Source organism: Mustela erminea, chromosome 12 (assembly GCF_009829155.1).
Source record: "Mustela erminea isolate mMusErm1 chromosome 12, mMusErm1.Pri, whole genome shotgun sequence".
NCBI lineage: Eukaryota > Metazoa > Chordata > Mammalia > Carnivora > Mustelidae > Mustela > Mustela erminea.
In genome coordinates, this window is record NC_045625.1 from 58,922,790 (window position 1) to 58,943,166 (window position 20,377).

General features: G+C 33.8%; 1 protein-coding gene across 44 annotated transcripts in view; it reads left to right on the top strand.

Annotated features, from left to right (window-relative positions):
* PTPRD (protein tyrosine phosphatase receptor type D) overlaps positions 1-20,377 on the top strand; it is a 2,254,226-nt gene that overhangs the window by 1,238,798 nt on the left and 995,051 nt on the right. The gene's annotated exons all lie outside the window — the stretch shown is intronic.

Genomic DNA, 20,377 nt, shown 5'->3' on the forward strand with positions numbered 1-20,377 from the left:
CTGTTATACATAACACCTCAGAGTGTTTGCTTCTCTCTGGAACAATGTCTGTCAGTATTTAAGGCAGAAGTTACTCTATCAGTGACCTTAAGTGACCATGGTGAAAGAAACATCCTTGCAGACTGACTCTTGAATTATAACATGAAGGAGAAATAAATGTATATTTGTGAAATGGACCTGATTGTTACTGCAGCATAACTTAGTCTATTCTGACCAAGAAATACATTAAGGTCCTTCTTAAAAGCTTGTGATAAATTCTTCATAAAAATAAATATAAACATTAAGTATAAAAAAGTGTCAATATCTGAATTTGTAGTTTTTTCTTAGCCAAGTCATTTGACACTAACGATGTGTTATGTAAGACATTAATAGGTTCCCAAACATGAAAGTGCCTCCTTCAAATACTCAGGATGATTAAGAACAAGTTACTTAAATTCTTTGGTATTCTTATCTTAAAATTGCTGATTTGACTTGCTATTTTGTTTGTTTGTTTTGTCCAAGTTCTTTTAAAGATATAAGATGGTGAATGCATATCTCCAAGGTACACACCTGAGTTTGAGAAGAGTCTGTATTGTTACTTTATGCCATCTGTTTAATTATTTTGTGTTCAGAAATAAAATCAGAATCTCAAATATTTATGAAATACTTAACATGCATAAAAGATTTGATTTGGGTCATTGGGGAAATATAAAGAAAATAAAGGTGTTTTCCTTGTCTTTAGAGAGTATATAACCTAGTTGGGGAATCATGCCAGAAATACATGAGTTATTCAATAGCACAAGAATCTGAATCATGCCAAATCATAAAAGGAAAATATTAGTGCTGCATAAAAAGTTATTTTGATCTAAAACAGCAATTCCCAGATTCCGGAAATAGAGAAACAGAATCTGGTGATGACTTGGCAGGGAAATTTAAGAACAAACTAAACTGGTAGAAAGAGCAGTGTGCATGACTTCTAAGCACATTCTTATTTAAATGGATGAAGTTAAAAAATTTTTGAAAATTGTGCCTAATAGTTGCTATCCCAGTCTCTCATCTCTGCCCCCCCCCGACTTTATTTACCTTCATCCTCTCCCCACTTCTGTTTACTTCATCTGTCCTTAATGTCTGTTCCTTTAAGTGAGCTGCTGTCAGTGACTGGTGAGGCAATATCTGAAGAGATTTTGCATAGCAGTCAGTAGCAAAGGCTCTGGAGTCAGAATGTTATAGTCAAACCCTGCCTCTGCAGGCCACATGACCTAAAGCAAATATTTCAATTCTCTGAACTTTTTTTTTTTTCTCCGTGTTAATGTAACAGGGTGGTGTCATGATTATGGAGTGGTATTTTGAAATGAAACTAATGTATGTATAATACTGAGCACATAGTAAGTAGTCAACAAATTAGCTAATTATTATTTTCTCTGATCTTTGTTAGCTTACAAATACTTGCATTTATTATAATGTGCTTGCTTGATGAAAATGATTTGTTGGGAATCATAAAAAATCATCTTATTTGCGGCATTTCTGATACCAAGAAAACCTAACAAGGGAAATACTTTATTACTCACACAAAAATTACAACATCTAGAATGAATGCACACAGACACTGAGTTCATTTAGATGTATATATGAAAGTGTTGCTGTATGTATGTCTGATTAGTTTACTCAATAAAAACATATAATTGGGTCAGATTTCTGTAGTTCAGTTCTTGAATTTCTTGAAATTCAAGAACCATGTTGACATAGTGCAATTTTCTGGCCAAATTCTTCCTTTAGTTTGAGATTTAGGAAAAAATTTTTTTTTTCACATGGAGTTCTTCTTAGTATGTACATCTGAAATTAGGTCTCCTTATCCATTTAATTTTTTTTTTTTAGTATCTATTGAGATGAGTTGTTGAAGATATTACTGAATACTCAAGTATGTATATTCTGTACATTATGTTCTATGTATAATGTGATGTTTCACTGGAACCTGGCTTTCTCTTTTCATCTCAAATCTGTGAGCAAAATGTTTTACTATTTCATAATTAGAGACAAAAAGAGTTCTATTTCACTCTTACAAGCCTATTAAAGTATTTTGAACATGACTCTATTAATTTTTCTCCCTTTTAATACTAGATTCATTTCCAAGACATAGACTGTTTCATATCTTAAAGCTCTTTGGTGTTTAGGAAATGTTTTCCTTATTAAATGCCCTTTTCAGTAGGATATCAGCCGTTCCATATCTACTGCCAAATTTATTTTAAGCAGAGTTAATGGTTTTGAGCTCATAGGTAAAATTTAATTCATAGTCCTAAGCATTATTTAAGTCAACATATTTCATGAAATAATTACATACATATTGCAATTAAAATAATTTGATTTGTGGAGGAAGGTCTGATTTTTAGTAGACACAGATGAAGTTGTCTATATCTGAGGAAAACTTACAACTGGGTAAAACTGAGGCACTTCAAACCTCAGAGAATCTTCCTCCAACTGTGGTGTGCAACCATTTGATTGCTGGGAAGAACACAATCTTAAGTATCTCATGCATGTAGTTAGAGTAGAAAAAAGAACTCTGCATAAAGACTTTTTTCAAGTCTGTGCACTGAATAGAGATTAAAGGTTTTCAACAATGAAATATGTAATATAATCAGGAGGAATCACAGTGTAATAAAGTGTTAAGATCTAATAATAAGATCTCTGAACAATTTTTTCTTTGTTGTGTATTACATTATGAAAAATTATTTAATGCCACTTCCTTTACAAGGAGAGCCTCTTCTCAATCCTCACAGACATTTTATTTGTATTGTAGTACTATATATATATCATAAAATTTAATATTTTAACTATTTCAGTGACATAAAATGCATTGACACTGTTGTGCAACTGGATCACTATGCATCTGCAGAATTTTTTCATTATTTCGGACTTGATTCCATTGACATTGAGCAGTATCTCCTGATTACCCCATCTCCCTCCACCCACTAACTGACATTTTACTTTCTGTTCAATGCAGTCGACTATTCTAATTACCTCATATAAGTGGATTCAAACATCATTTATTCCTAGCATCTGGCTTACCGTATGTAATGTTTTGAAGGTTCGTCTATACTGTAGTATGTTCAATATGACTATCTTCATGTCTTCCCCTTAGGAATCTTTTCCATTTTTAAAAATACGTTTCTAACTTTTTCCTCTTTTGCAACAAGATATTAAATCTAGTGTATTTGAAATTTTTTTTTGCCTGTACTCTAATTCCTTCTTCCTTCTAGTTAACATTTTCCTCACCATGATTTATACAAACTCTTTCTGATTTTCCCCTGTAGATACTTGAAAAAAAAATTATCCAAATACAATATTTGACATAAAGATATAAAAATAAAAATAATACTATAATAATATCGGTTATACCAACTTTTCTATTCATCTACAAGCCAAATAACATTTTCTGTAGTGTAAAGATGCTTATTCCTTCAAAAAGATGTTTTCATAAAATTTATGGTTGATGAATGGTTGATGTATTTTGCAATCCTTAGCTTTATTCTATTTGGTAAAATTTTTGAAGTGATAGTTTATTGATCATGTTGCTAGGGAACTTGAGAAAGAATTATTATGACATTTATTAAATCAATTTTTGAACAAATTTAGGATCTAGTTTTTATTAAAATAATAACAATTTTCCCATCATTAGTAATACATAGTCATAAGATAAATTCAAGAAATACTCAAAAATTTAAAAAAAAAAGGAAATATCTCTCTACCCCATGATCTGTTGACCTTTGTGTTACCTTTTATATATTTAGTTCTATGCTTATTTATTGTATGTATACTTACTAAAAGCATACAATGTTTAGTAAAAACAATGGTCTTTTTGTAACCTATTTTTATTTTTATTTTTTTTTTTTAAAGATTTTATTTATTTATTTGACAAACAGAGATGACAAGCAGGCAGAGAGGCAGGTATAGAGAGAGAAGGAAGCAGGCTCCCTGCTGAGCAGAGAGCCCGATGCGGGGCTCGATCCCAGGACCCTGGTGTCATGACCCGAGCTGAAGACAGAGGGTTTAACCCACTGAGCCACCCAGGCACCCCTGTAACCTATTTTTAACTCACATAAAATAAATCTTTCCATATCCTTAATAATTCATTATTTTAAATAATGTATCTTTATGTGTTATAACCATTACCAGATAAGAAATATAGCTAGTGTGATCATGGATGAAATGTGTCTGTTTTATGGATTTTTTTCATTGTTTTGTTTATGGCTCATTTTACAGAATTTTTGTCTGACTAAACCAGGACCAGGCTATTTGTTTCAGTTTAGAAGTTAGTGCTTTCCCATGCTCAACGCAACATACATTCTTAAATGCTGAATTCTAGTAATTTCACTTGGCATTTTAAATTAAGCTTTCTCTTGCTTTTGCTTTCTTTTCAATAAAGTCCACCTCTAGGAAATAAAAATCATTTGCTGTCCACAGGTGACCTACTCTCAATGATTCAAGAACAGATAGATCAGTGCTGTTTATTTAGACAGCTTTTGAAATCAATACCTTTCAAACAGAAAATAAAACATCCCATAAATCCTCACCAAAAAAGAATCCTTGTTTTAAAAAATCCTAACATGGGGCGCCTGGGTGGCTCAGTAGGTTAAAGCTTCTGCCTTTGGCTCAGTTCATGATCATAGGGTCCTGGGATCCAGCCCTGCATCCGGCTCTCTGCTTAGCAGGGAGCCTGCTTCCTCCTCTTTCTCTCTCTCTCTCTCTCTCTCTGCCTGCCTCTCTGCCTACTTGTGATCTCTGTCTGTCAAATAAATAAAATCTTTAAAAAAATAAATAGATAAGTAAATCAAGAAATTTTTAAAAAATCCCAACATTTGAGATTTAAACCATAAGTCATTTGTACAACCAAGGAAATCTATTTTTTTTTATAAAATATTTTGTGTACTAATTGTCCTACAGATATTAATGCCGTGAATAATTTGATGATTAGTATGCAAGTAGAGTATCTATTTGAATTCTCATGCAGTCGGTTTATACCTAGGAATTAGTATATCTTCAGGATATTGATAATTTCAAGGGCAGACCCTTATTCAGAATATTATGTTAAAGGCATCAGATTATACTTTATATCATCACAGATAAATGCTGTATTTATATCTAAATAATTATTTTATTTTTGTAACTATGTTTAATTACCATAATTGTAATGAATGGGTACATTTTGTTGTATTCATTATCTTAAGAATCCTGTATTATACACCTTTAGAATTCAGACATTTTAAGGAATATATAGATCTGAGAATGAGGCCTTTGATTGTGCAAATATCTTGCGAGATCCACAGAAAGACTGGTCTAAGTTATGGTTCAATATCACAAAAGGAAGGCAATAAAACATTGGCTGTTCCTTTCCTAACCTATCTAGGAGGTTTAAGCCCATTTAATAGTCTGTAATCTTTGTTTTGAGAAACATAGACATCTGGGAAGAGCTTTTGAATATAACCTTTGCTTGTATAAAAAAATCTTCAGTCTTTGTAAGGCTAATAGCAACTGTATATGAATGATGATGTATTTGGATTTATACATCTAAAATGCCATTTTTAAAGTGTAATGTTGGACATGAGACTTAGTCAATAGCCAGTATCTTCAGTCATATAATAGAGACCTATGATCTTAAGTTGAGTATAGCCTTTGTCTAAGCTTTAGCATGTATTGTACAGTGTTTTGTAATTCAGTATATGGCAATGACATCCTTAAAGTTTCTGAAGCCAAGCAGGAGTCATCCTTGGTTCCTCCCTCTCTCTTAGATATTCACATCCAATCCATCAATGAATTCTGTGAGTTAAACAATAAAAATCTAGAACTTAACCTCTCCTTACTTTCTCCACTGTAACCACTTTGCTCTAAACCATTGTGATTATTGTGGCTTGTCTGGATTATGGAAAGTGCCTTTTACCTAATCTCTCCTTCTGCCTTTGTACCATCCATACTGCAGCATAGGCTGAAACTTTTAAACTGAGATCATATCACATCACAGATCACATCAGATCACATTTCTCATTTCAAAACCCTCTGCAGCACACCTCTCTGAGGATAAAGCCACAATTTTTATGGTCGCTTATAGGGACCTATTTAAGTAGAATTTTTCCTCCCTCATTCTTCCTTAATCTCTACTTCCCATTCTTTTTCCTACACTTAAGTGACTTTACCTGTTTATTATGTTCCAACCAAACCCCACACTGTGCCCCTGCCACTCCAGATGGTCTCCCAACCTAGAGCTGCTTCTGCCAAGAATGCTCTTCTCGTAATACCTGCATGGCAGGCTCCCTCATCTCTACCAAAATTTACCATCTAGCATGGTTTTCCCAACCACGCTTTTCAGATTTATAAATGCCTACAACCCCAAATTCATTCCTCTCTCCAAAATTTATCAATATCAGACATATTTTTTCTTTAATATTTGTGCATGACTCCTTCCATTAGAATGTAAGCAACTTTGGAAAACATTTTGTTTCAAAAGTTTTGTTCACTGTTATAACACAGTGGATGGAATAGCATCTGCCATATGAATCATAGATAGAATATAGTCCTATGCAGATATCACATACATATAGAAGTATATTAGGTGGCTTCTTCCACAACAGAGAAAAAATAATCAGTTTAGTAGTTTTAAAAAATCTATAGTTCTATTCCCAAAGCTAATTACACATCAGTTCAGGAGAGAACATAGAGGTAAAGTTCAGCACATAAAATTGTTGTAAAAACATGTTGGTGATGTGAATTAAGATGTAACATAAAATCAGTTGCCAATGAATACTTACCACAAAAGGCCCTGGGCTAAATACTTTGGGGACTGAATGAACTATAAAGAATAATTGTGTTTTTTTAATATAGTTTAATTAATAAAATAGAAAAGAGTGCCTAACCTATAATACATAATAAATAATTAAATATTGACACCAGACAAGTTTATTCTCATTGGACCTTATCTCCGTGACCTGTCAAATGTATTTGATGGGGGAAAAAAAGTCAACGATTTTAAAATTTTTGCTTGTTGAGATTTTAAGAACCCTTAAGAACTCTCTTAAAAGTTTTCTTAGGGAGGTGCTTGGGTGGCTCAGTCAGTTAAGCATCTACCTTTGGCTCAGGCTCTGACCCCTGCCTTCGGCTCGGGTCACGATCTCAGGGTCCTGGGATCAAGTCCCGCAATCAGGCTCTCTGCTCAGCAGGGAGTCTGCTTCCCCTTCTCTCTCTGCCTGCCTTTCTGTCTACTTGTGATCTCTCTTTCTCTGTGTCAAATAAATAAATAAAATCTTTAAAAAAAAGTATATGGAATAACCATTAATATATTTTCTAGCATTTAATATCTACTTATTTTTTATAAAGAATTTATTTATTTATTTGACAGAGAGATATCATAGTATATCTCAATTTTTAAAAATTGAGTAGAGAAATTGAGAGAGCAAATCTCTCTGTGGTTGAACTCAAGAATGACTAATATTGGCTCTTTCAAAGGTGTTTATGAATTTTATGGTAAATGTGCAAGTATCCAGTATACATGAGGGAAATCCAAGGTAATAAGGGGTTTGATTCTTGTCTACTCCTCTATGCCTACTTCTAGAAGAGTGTCTCACACATGGTAGGCACTCAATAAATAATTTTATACCATATAGCTGACAAAATAGTTATTATATAAAAAATACCATGGGATAAATAAAATCTTCCATGCTTATATGAAAACAATTTACACTTAAGCTCATCTTTAAAGATCTACACTAAGACTGAATCCAGCAGAGAAGAATTAAGATGTATTTTAGAAAAAAAAATGGAAAGAAAGAGGTGAGGTATGAAATTGAGGAATTGGAGGAAAGGACAAGATACTGGGCCTATAAAAGAATATTACTGTAGGATGAAATTGTATGTGGTCTTAAATATTATGATAAGGGACCACTGAAAATTAGTAAGCAGCAGCATGACATGATCAATGGGTATTTTTGTCAGAGATATCTCTGGTGATAATGTGGAGGATGAACTGAAAAGAAGGATGACTAGGTATCTTCAACCATGACATTATATGAAAAAATATTATAAGCATTTACATTCCCACCAAAATTTAGCTGTAAGCATTTCCTCCACAGTGTGACCCTCAGATGATTTTTTCCTTCTCATGAAAGAGAATAAAATGCATTTAAACATAACATAACTGGCTATATTTTTTTTTTTCCCCTGGAAATGATCTCTTCATTAAAAAACAGTTGAGGACCTCAGGACTAACAATAATATTTGGTCAGTTGTCCTAATGTCATCCAGGTCACCTCCATTCTGTATGTAATTCTTTCTAGTTACTTCATTTCAGTAGACTTTAGGGTAATTTCTAACCATGATTTATACATGTCAGTTTAGTGCTTGCCTTAATCTGACTTTTCCTGTAACCAAGTGAAAGACATTAATAAATAATAGCTTATCAAATCTGCTTTCTCACATAACATGATAGGAGTCTTTTTCTAATATTATATAGTATTATATCTATTATTAAAAATTGTAAAGTTATCCTTAATCAAGTAGTAATTTATCATTATCTACAGAGAATATACATACAAAAATAGAAAGTTAAGTAACATTTTATATTAATTTTGATATATTGGCTGGATTGTTTTTGTACTGCATGTGAACTTTATGTCATTACAGTTATTTCATCTTTTATATTCAAATTGCTAATTTTTAAAACACTTTCTCCATATCTATTTTACTTTAACATAATTTTCTAATTTACCTCTTTCAGAGATATAAACAAATTTGAACTTATGTTCCTATCAGTCCAGACACAAACTTCGCCTTGTTAAATTAGTAATTAGTACTCCAAGTAGTCATTTTCAAGGAAAAAAAAATTTCCAAAGCATCCTTTTAGAAAGTGAGATTGTATATGCCTAATCTTGCTTAATTTCAAACTAAAACACTTCATAGATTTAAATTTTTTTTCCCCTTTTATTTGTTCCTTGTTAAACTGAGGGAAAGATCTGACCAATTTTTACTTTTTCTCTCTTACGGCTTTGCCAATCATCTTTTTTCTCCCTCTGTCGTACAACTGTCAGTCCACAGGAAATAGTCTTCTTCAGCTGTCTGATACCTAAAATGAGAAATATCAAACTGTCAGATTTTTAGAATCACTTCCATTAAAGGACAATTTAAAACCTAAACACTTTATACCTACCATAAATATTAACTTTGAAAACATAATGATTTTTGTTATGAAACTTGACTCCTTTAAGAAAACACACACAGAATATTTATTTCATATAATGTACTGTAACTTAATCAGTAAAACATCCTTACTTAGAGACTATCTGGAAAATGAAAAATGGAAAAAAAATTTTTAAAAGTTATGATTGTGTTATGTCGAAATGGAATTTGATGTATATCTCCCCTGGTCTGTAAGAGCTGTGGAATTAAGGATCTATGATTCTTTCACTCTTTGACCTAGCACATTCTTTCACCTAGCACAGAGCCTAGCACACTGCCTCTGCATGGTGGGCATTCAATAAATGAATGAGTGGATACCTGAAAATCAAACTGAGTCAGATGCCATTAAAGCCATTATCAGCATCAACTGGAATCTGATTGAGAAAGTCATCTGAAGAAAATGAGCTTAGAAGCAAGTTAGAAGAAGGTATGTAATTCCACAAAAAGCTGACTGGGCTTGGGAATTCACAGCACATTTCCATGGGAATAGTGACTAGGTTTAGTGAATTTCAAATTCAATTTAATTTTGGGAAGTAATAATTGCTGCATCCCATCTATACTGCAGAACTGTTCGTTAGCTATGTCTTTGCCAATTTAGCTACATATTTGCAAACAGTGTTTCTGTGAAGATCAAGGCAGAGATGAAAAGGGAGATATTGTCAAATATATTCACATCCTCTTATGAAGGGCCACTTTTATAGAAATTGAATGTGAAGTCATGCATACCATTAAATCCATTTCTTTCTAGTCCCCTAGTGTCCTTTCCTCTCCTTTAGAGAAATCATAAATAGCTCCAGCTAATACAAATAGCCCAAGCCACATTTAGCTTAATGCAGCTTAAATGAGATTTTAACCCTGGACCTTTCTTTTAAAAAGCTTACTTTCTAATTGGATAGTGCATTTTATAGAAAACTGAAGGATATAATGTTGCTTTAAGTTCATTACCATGAAGGAAAGTTGCCACTCTAAGGTCAACATCTGTTGACTCTGAAATGACAACCAGTATTCACAGTTTGAGATAATGACTTCTGACAGGGGTCATTAGCAAATCTACCTCGTAATTTCCAGAAAATTCATAATAAATGCAAGTGTAGCAAATCTGAAGGAGCCGGTTTTTTCCTCCAAAGTGCTTTTTGTAAGTCCTGCCCACACTGCTTTGTAGGTTAATAGAGGTGCAACAGTAAGGTTGGACGTAATCAACTTTGATTGTGGACTTCTCAGAGCTGGTTCGTTTTGCCTTGAGTCTCCTACACAAGAATGCAATTAAGAAACAAGCAGCTTAATGCTGTTAATGATTGGTACTCAGACTGTGAAGGTGTTAGATTAATCACAAAGTCTGAATCTGATTCAGGGATAGGCCCTTCGCTCTATGTACTTTTCATTTCTACTAGTCTCACTAGGTCTTTGAAGCAATTCCTGAGGTATAGAGTGGCTAATAAGCTTGTGGACAAATCTGTTTGTAGAGCACTGGAGCCAATCAGTTCCTTTGTGATGATTGGCATGGTTAACAAGTGCGCACTCGGGGTTAAAACTAGAAAGGGTCTCTGTGAAGGCAAAAAGTTGACATTTATTTTAAATCTGAGCTCCTTTGAAGCTGCCTTTCCAAATTCTTCCTGGATGAACTGAAGTTAAAGTGTTTCTTGGAATATTCGTTAAAATATTATAGAGATAGGTACACATACAAACATTTGTATATACTCCTGTGATTTCACTTTATGAAATCACATAAAATAATAAGTTGTATATAACCCTGTGATTTCACTTTATGAGATCACATAAAATAATAAAATAAAAAATAATGTATGCTATTTGAAATAAAACCATTTAAAACCGTTTTAATATCTGGACAAGTAATAAGCACATAATATAAATAATTTGGGGTATCTTCATTTTTATTTATTTATTTTTAAAGATTTTATTTATTTATTTGACACAGAGAGAGCAAGAAAGGGAACAAAAGCAGGGGCAGAGGGAGAAGCAGGCTTCCTGCTGTGGAGGAAGCTCCATGTGGAACTCAAACCCAGAAGCCTGGGATCATGATGTGAACTGAAGGTAGATGCTTAAAGACTGAACCACCCAGGCACCCCTAGAGTATCTTTATTTAGAAATAGACAACAGGGACGCCTGGGTGGCTCAGTTGGTTAAGCAGCTGCCTTCAGCTCAGGTCATGATCCCCGCGTCCTGGGATGGAGTCCCACATCGGGCTCCTTGCTCAGCGGGGAGCCTGCTTCTCCCTCTGCCTGCCATTCTGTCTGCCTGTGCTCGCTCTCTCCCATCTCTCTCTCTCTGATAAATAAATAAAATCTTTAAAAAAAAAAAAAAGAAATAGACAACAGATTGAATTTAACCAGTTCGAAACAATATGGAGAAAAAGTAAACATGCTTATTTAATGTCTTTTTAAATGTTACAAATGCTTTGAAGAACAACGCAAAGAAAAGCAACATATACTCTTTCAGAAAGCTCTTCGGATGATAGATCTTCATGCTTCTGTGGTCAGAAACATGTTTTCATCTCTTATCTATAAAATGGCAAAAATAAATCCTTACAGAAAATCTTGCACCTTTTTGCATAGTCCATTCACAGAAGGAAGAAGAAAGCTTAACAGTAGTTTATCTGTTAGGAAAGTGAAAAATTTCAGAGACTCACAGAACAGAAATACAACAGCAGATAGAGTACAGAGCAATAGAGTAAAGATGTTACCTGAAAAAAAAAAAAAATTGAGGAAGACATAACTCTCAAGTCCAGTCAATAAATATATTTATGATATCTTTATAATGTCAGATATATTCCAATTGCTTGATACAGGGTCATCCTAAAATACTCTGCACTGTTGCCCTCTTAACTGTGTGATAGTTTTTTTGTTTGTTTGTTTGTTTGTTTTAAGGACTATCCAGCACGTCCTCTGATTTAATAGTGATATTGCACTACCTTTGACCAAAAGAACTACATTTAATTACTTTGTTTCTTTCCCTCATTCATTTGTTACTTAAAACTGTTCTATATTCTTCTGCTGTCTTTGAAGTTTTTGGCCACATTTTAGGTCTTCTGGAAGCTGCAAAGTGCCCTATATGTGATTTCCCAGGCATAGGACCTAAAGCCATTTGAAGTATTCACCAAACCCTAATCTTGCCTCATTTCAGACATAATGATAGCATGTAAGTTCCTTGTGTAACACAAAGTCAGTGGAAATCTACAGACATTGGCAGGGAGGAGCGGACAGGTAAACTGAAAGTAATTTTATTTGGTTTAAGTCCAGAGCCACATGAGCAGAAGCAAGAACTTAAATTTCAACACAAGATTAATATCTGACATGCCACAAATCCTCATGGAAAGAAAATACTTGGTTCACATCAGCCTCTATTCCAATTACCCATATATTTTCACAGTATTTATAGAACCGGATTTTGCTGGCATCTAAATCAGCCATTTGCTGGAAAACTAGTAACATAAGAGACTTCCTAATTCCAAGGCTCTCAAATATATAATCAGAAAGGAATTCAGGCACAAGAAAACTGAAGTCTCTTGATGCATTAGCAAATGAGAAGGAGGAGCAAGGCAGAGGTGACAAAGTGCGGCTTAAATTGAGAAGCCACATCCCCTCTGGGTGCTTACTACCTGTTATTCTACCTTAGTTTACACATTTATTTGCCTCTCATTTGCTGCTTGTTAACTGTGACTTCATCTGCCTCACTAGGTGCTAGGGTCTTTATATCTTATCTCTTACACATAACAGGAATTCAGAGAATGTTTTTGAATTGAATTTATTAGAATGGATCTTAGAGATCCAGTGTATTTATTTGTTAAATACCGAAAATAAAACATAAAGAATTTGTCTTTGTAAATGTAGAAAAGTAGGTGAGTGTATTTGGGGACCAAAACTGAGTCTTCTGACTCTTAAACCATGCTTCTTTGAGATACATATAATATGATTAGCTTTACTAATATTCACACTTCTTGCTACCTATCCCCCCCCCCACTCCTTTCAATGTAACTCACATTTTCTACATGTGATTGAAATAGAAAATGACATCTTGAAGTCAGTTGTATTTAGTAAAATCGATGTGCAAAGAGTAGCAAAGCACCAACGTGATTCATAATAAAGAATGCTCTGAGGAATTTAAATGTTTGTTCTTATTTAAATTGGTTTGTTTATTATAACATAGGCTTGATGGTTGTTGATAGGCATAAACAACAATAAGGCCATTGTTACTATGAAACAAGAATAATCTACATTAGATGTTCCTCAACCACTTGGTTAAATACATCTTTTTAACAATTCTCTTCTCTATGCTACATCAATTTTTCATTTCTACTAGATTGTTTCCATAACCATGCAAACATGCTGCTAACTTCTCCAAGATTTAAAAAGAAAAAAAAAAATTGCAAACCTTCCATTGACCCTAATTTTTCTGGCAGCTGTATACCCTCCCCATTTGTTGGCTCTTTTTTCACAGTGAAAATTCATGAAAGAGTTGTTTGCATTTATTATCTGCCATTCCTCTTCCCATGTTCTCTCTTAAAACTGTCCCAGTCAGGCTTTTATGCCTATCATTCTACCAAAATTATCAATGTAACCATGTACTTCAAATTGCTAAATCCAGTTCTCCAGGCTCAGAGCACACTTCATTTAATATTACTGGTGACATTTGGCACAAGTGATCATTACTGCTTTCTTTTTACATTTTTTCTTGGTTTTACATGGTCTAGCTTTCCTTCTCTTTCACTGGTTTCTTTTGCCATTTCCTTTTACTCATTTTTCTTCTTCTAGCTTCTTAATGTTGAAGTGGTACAGTCATTGGTTTTCTTCTATTTTCTGCCTTTATTCACTACCTTCTCATAATCTCATGGCTTTAAAATACCTTTTTTTGGGAGTCCTTTAAGTAAGTCCCAAATTTGTATCTTCATGCCAGATCTCTCTCATGAACTCAGATTTTATGTCCAATTACCTACATTGGATGTCTTGGATGTCTAAAAGACATCTCAAATGCAACACACCCAAAAAGTAAGTCCCTGATCCTCTCCCTTTTACTATCATTTTCTTCACATTATAGCTATTTCATTCTATTCAGCCACAAAAAAACCTTGGAGTCCTTCTTAACTCTTCTCTTTATGTGTCATGTCACATTTGAATGCAATAGAAATGCTATTAGCTCTATCATCAACATATATTCCGAATCCAGTTCTTACCACCGCCACTCCTAAAACCCTGGTCTGAACCACGTATCTCTGCCTGAGACCTCTTAATAGGTCTCCCTGTTTTTACTCTTGCTTTTAGTTTCACACACTTATTTGCTTCTCATTCTCTGTTAGTTAATTGTGACTTCATCTTCCTCACTAGGTGTTAGGTGCCGGCTTTATAGCTCACCTCTTACACATAACAGGACTTCAGAGAATGTTTTGTCTGCCTTTATTTTCTGCCATTTCTCTTCTCATGTTCTCTCTTCAAACTGTCCCAGTCAGGCTTTTATGCCTATCATTCCATCAAAATTGTCAATGTAACCATGTTTTCCAAATTGCTAAATCCAATGCTCCAGTCAGAACACACTTCATTCAGGGTGTAATTAAATACACACATTTATGTGTGTAACTTTACTTTTGCTCTTCCGCAATGTGTGCTTAATAGAGCAGCCAGAGCGGTCCCCCTAAAACTTAGGTCAGGCTTTCATCGTTCTGCAGTGGTGTTCTCTTTCATCAGGACTCTACAATGGCAACACCACCTGTGCTTTATCTCTAGGCCTTTACTGTAGGTTTTTTTTTTTTTTTAATTTTTTAAAAATTCACTCCCTTGCAGTTATATGTTCCTCCCTGCTTTGTTCCAAATAGCCAGGCATGGTCTTGCCTTAGGGTTATGGCTCTTGTTCTTCCTCCTGCTTCAGTTATTTCTCCCCCAGATATCATGGACAATTCTATCCCTTCCTTCACGTCTTTACTCAAATCTCACCTTCTTGGTGAGGGACACCCTTGATATCCTATTTTCCTATTCTGTCCCTGATATTCCAAACCTTTCTTTTTTGATCACTTTTACTTTTCTTCCATAACATGTTTCCCCTCTTATACTTAATGTTTTACTTATTGAGTATATGTATCATGCGTTATCTCTCTCTTTCCAATAATTATAAGTTCCACAGGGTCAGGGATCTGTCTTTTATGCATTGATGAATCTAAGCTAGAAAAAAGCCTAATACAATAAATGCATATTTTATTTTATTAATTTTTTTAAAGATTTTATTTATTTATTTGACAGACAGAGAGCAGAAGCAGGCAGAGAGGCAGTCAGAGAGAGAGGGGGAAGCAGGCTCCCTGGTGAGCAGAGAGCCTGGTGTGGGGCTTGATCCCAGAACCCTGAGATCATGACCTGAGCTGAAGGCAGAGGCTTAACCCACTGAGCCATCCCAGTGCCCGGTAAATGTATATATTTTAAAATTCACTGGGAAGTTAATAAATTTTAAAGAGTATATTTTAATATCGTAAGGCTTTTTGGTATATAACTTCTATCGGAATGCTAAATTATACATTGAAATAGTAGAAAAATCATGACCACCACAAAAAGAACTAAAATCTTCCCTTTCACTGAGGTGTTGCTAAGTAAGAAAATTTTGTGATCGTGGTAGACAGAATTCTAAGATGGATGCCAATATCCATGCACCTATACATTCAATATACAATTTCAGAGTGTGTAAATATGACTGGATAATCACTCTGATGATTAGATTCGTATGGCATAGTTGATTTATTTTTTAAATTTTATTATTATTATTTTTTTTACAGTTGACTTTAAGAAGGAGAAATTATCATGGGTGATGCTGACCTATGAACGTATGCATGTACAAACCCTGTGAAAATATACGAGTTTTTTGTTTATTTTTGTTTTGTTTTGTTTTTGTTTTTATATTTTTGTTTTAAAGGAACCAGGCAGTTTCTAAAACAGAGTTGAAATGCGGGAGAGATTCAGCAAAAGAGGGCTCTCTAAAGCTGGCTTCGTAGATGGAGGGAGCATGGGGCAAGGCACTCAGAACAGCCATTGGAGCTGAGAGCAACCTCTAAGCAGAATCCAGCAAGAAAGAGGGACCCTCAATCCTAGACCACAAGAACTAGATTTTGTCAGCAAGCTGAATGAGTTTGGAAGGTTCTTCCCCAGAGCCTCCAGATGACACAAAGCTCAGCCAGTACCTTGATTTCCAACCTGTGATACCCTGAGCAGGAAACCTAGCCACAGTGCCTGAACTGCTGACCTACAGAACTGGAACTCATAACTGGGTGTTGTTTTAAGTTGCTTACTTTGTAGTAATCTATTATAGAACAATAAAAAAGAATGTATTTCTTATTTTGATTTTGCTTCCTATTCCTCTGCTTTATTTTTAAATTGAAAATCACTTGATGTCCATGTCTTAACTTGGAAAAAACTTTTAGAAGTAATATTTTTAAAAAATCATGAAAACAAGATTAAATAAAAATAAATAAAAATCCTACGTATAGGAAATAGAAAAATAAAACACATAGTTAAATGACCACATTTTTTTTTTCCACAGCACTTGACACTGAAACATGGAAATGGTCTCTAGCCCAGCACTCCTGATAATTACTCTGTGACCATATGCAAAGCATTTAACCTACGTTGACCTAATTTTCCTTATTCATTAAATGAGGAACTTGTACTAAATTACCTCTAAGATTTATTCCTTCTATAAAATTCTGTGATTCAATAATTCTGTGGGTCTAAGATAACTTATAATTTTCTACATTTTCTACTCAAAGCATAATTATTTCTCTCTAAATTTAAATATTGAATTCTACATGTGAAATATCTTTTTATGAGTTTGGCAACAGACATTAAAGTAGACTGTCACTTTGTCATCTATCAACTGAATCAATATACTATACTATAAATATACCAATGTAAAATAGATACCAAATAAAGTTTTGTAATTTCAGTGGGAGTCTTCCTCTAACCAACCCTGAACTTCTCTTGTGAAAATTCAATGGCACTATTTTTGCCACCAGAGGGCCCTCATATGATTTATCCTTGCATTAGAATTTTGAAGGATTATTCAAATTTTATAATTGGTCATTGGAATGCTGAAGATACAATAGTATATTACAAAATGATTTAAATAACAAGGGATTTTATTTTTTGTGTACATTAGAATTAGAATTAGATTTAGATTTAGATTTAGAATTAGAATTATACTAAATTTCTTATTTTGTAGAAAAATTATTCTATAAAAACTCATTGAATAAAGAATCAAATCTTTAATGCCACAGAGAATCACTTTTAACCTTTGCATGCATGACTTCTCAATCCTTTCCTACAGACTTAGAGAGAGATTCTACTCCCAGACATTTATAACCATTAAAAGAGTGAGAAGAGTCATGATGCCTCTATGGTTTCTGGTACTCTAATATGAAAGATACAGTCATGATTCATAGCAATCATCAATCTACTATGTTCAGAAGAAAGTTTCTACATTTACATTTAGTGAACTATTCCAAGTTGGCTATATTTTTTCTCCGAATGTGTTAGAAACCTAATGAGACTTACAAATAAAAACCAACCAGCCATTTTGTGTGAAGACAAGAAAGTGAGGAGTTTGCCTCCTGACTGATCCCAGAAGCCAAAGGAACTCAAAATTTTATAAAGACAAATGAGGTCCTTTTTTTAAATTATTTTTAAGAGAAATTTTTAATAAATTTGCCCTAGGTATTGAATATATATTACTGGGGAAATTTAACAGATAACCTCACATTTGAAAAGTCTGTTTTATCCATTGAAAGAAACACATAAAATGTCATTTGTACATGTATTGGCTTTTATCTGACATCTGTAGTGGTTAAGTAACCTTCAGACGAGTGTGGGATTTAACATTATTAAATCCTTAATTCAGTTTCCTTTAAATAGTAACTCTTGGGGTAATACTGTACTGAAGTAACTATGCTCTGTTTCTTGATATCAGTAAGCTTCCAGTGTATATTACGTGCATGTGTGTAGATTTTTGTCTTTCTGTGTGTAGATTAGCCCTAGCAAGAAAGAAATATTTTGGAAGTGAGAGAGAAAGAGATGTTTCTACATTCAGGTTATTAACTATTCTTGACACTAAACATATCATTATATATGATAATGATGCTTGAAAATTCTTCTGTGGGGAAACACAAAACAACCAATTTTATAAAAAGCATTATTTTTTCCATGCTTATATATTTTTTAAATTGACAATAACACAATATTTTATAATCAAAGCATTGTTTTCTCATAGCCAGCATAGAAAAATCAAGCTAGAATATTAATCAGTCTTTAATAAATTTTTATACCACCAGATTGGCAAAATTTAAAGCTTGGATAATTTCCAGGGGAAGACATCTTAGATTTTGTTGGGAGTGTAGATGGAGGTTTAATTGATAATATGTCCTTGGAGGGCATTTTCACAATGTCACATTTTAAAAGGCCCATGTTCCTGATATAGAAATTCTATATCTAGGAATTGTCTTCAGAATTTTTCAAAGAAATATTCTAAGTAATGTATAAATAGATTTTTTTTTTGCCATACTATTTGTTTATCACCTACCAACACAACCTAAATTTCTGACATTATAGAGTTATTTCTATGAATTTTTTTACATCTGTATCTGGGAATACTATGCAACATTTAAAAAGTAATAGTGCTCTGAATGCGCAGTTTGGGAAAGCTCCCTAAGACGTACTATTATCAAGGGACAAAAAGCAAAAAAATATGTATAGTATGGGGTTTGATCATTTTGTGCAAATAGTTAAGAAAATGTATAATAGCTATTTATATTTTATTTCTGAAATACCTCATAAAAATTTGTCAAGGAAAAGACGGGAAAATAGATTTTACTTTTCACTTATACTTTACATTATGGTTTGCATTTTTATCTGGAGTGCATATATTACCGTTTTTAATGTTTGATTGTTTTAGTTGTTTTCATTTTATTATCAAGAATTTTCTTGCCTGTAGGATTATTGGATATTTTCTCTCTTTTGTATATCAGCAGTAAGATAGCATTCTAATATGAAAAAAAAGGCTCTCATTTATTGAGCTCTTATTATCTACAAGACTCACTCATTTAGGACTCACACAGCCTTATGGGCTATGTGAGGTAGTCACATTATCCCCATTTGACAGATAGAGAAATGGAGGCACAAAAAGCTTAAGCAATTGTCTACAGTGACAGGTGGAGCCATACCAGGAACCCAGATGACCAATTCCAAAGCCTATACTCAAGCTTTATAATCTGTTTCCATACATGCATTAGAATGCATTTTTCAGATGTTAGCAGCCCACATGTCTTGTTTGAATTGAAAAGAAAACATATTACAAGCTTCTCAGTGCTCTTTATTCTCCGGCTAACACGTGTCTTCCAAGGTTGCTTGGTTTGTTCTGCTGACCCAGTAATATATTTTTTTATACACATAATGTGTTATTAGCCCCAGGGGTACAGGTCTGTGAATCGCCAGGTTTACACACTTCACAGCACTCACCATAGCACATTCCCTCCCCAGTGTCCCAGTAATACTTTTTATGCTACTGTTACTAGGGTTTAAATTTTGCCTCCCAGATTAATAACACCTATCTAATGAGTATCACCCAAACACATCAGAGTAGGTTCTCATAGTGTGCCCTTTGTAATTTGAAGCACTAGAACACATAGGAAGCACAGTTATTGTTCTCTTTCCCAAGCAGTGCCTCCTTCCCCTCCTTTCCTATCTAGCAAACTCATTATATGTTTATTAATCAATCTGAATATTTCTAGTGCCTGTCCTAATACAGACTACACTCAGAATTTCAGGTGCCAGTTTTTCTGTGTTGGTTTACCTTTGTTTCCTCTCTTCATGTTCTGTTTTTAACAAGGTACCTTTAGAAATTTCAGTTTCCTCTGTAAGCTTGCAGAAGTGAAATGAGGTACAACTCAAATCTGTACATTTCTCTTCTTGTTAGCAGCCCTCCTAAGAAAAGCTTGGTGATAGGAGATATAGAGAGAAATGGCTGAGGGATGTCTGAAAATTGTCAACAAATGTCCATGTAATCCTATCACTCATGCCAAAGGTAATTGAGAATTGACTTTAGAGTACCAGCTGTCCTGTGAGCTTTACAGAAATGACTTGCAATCTTATTTTTTTTTTCCAAAGCACTCAAATTGAAAGATCATCAGAGTTCATTTTTTATG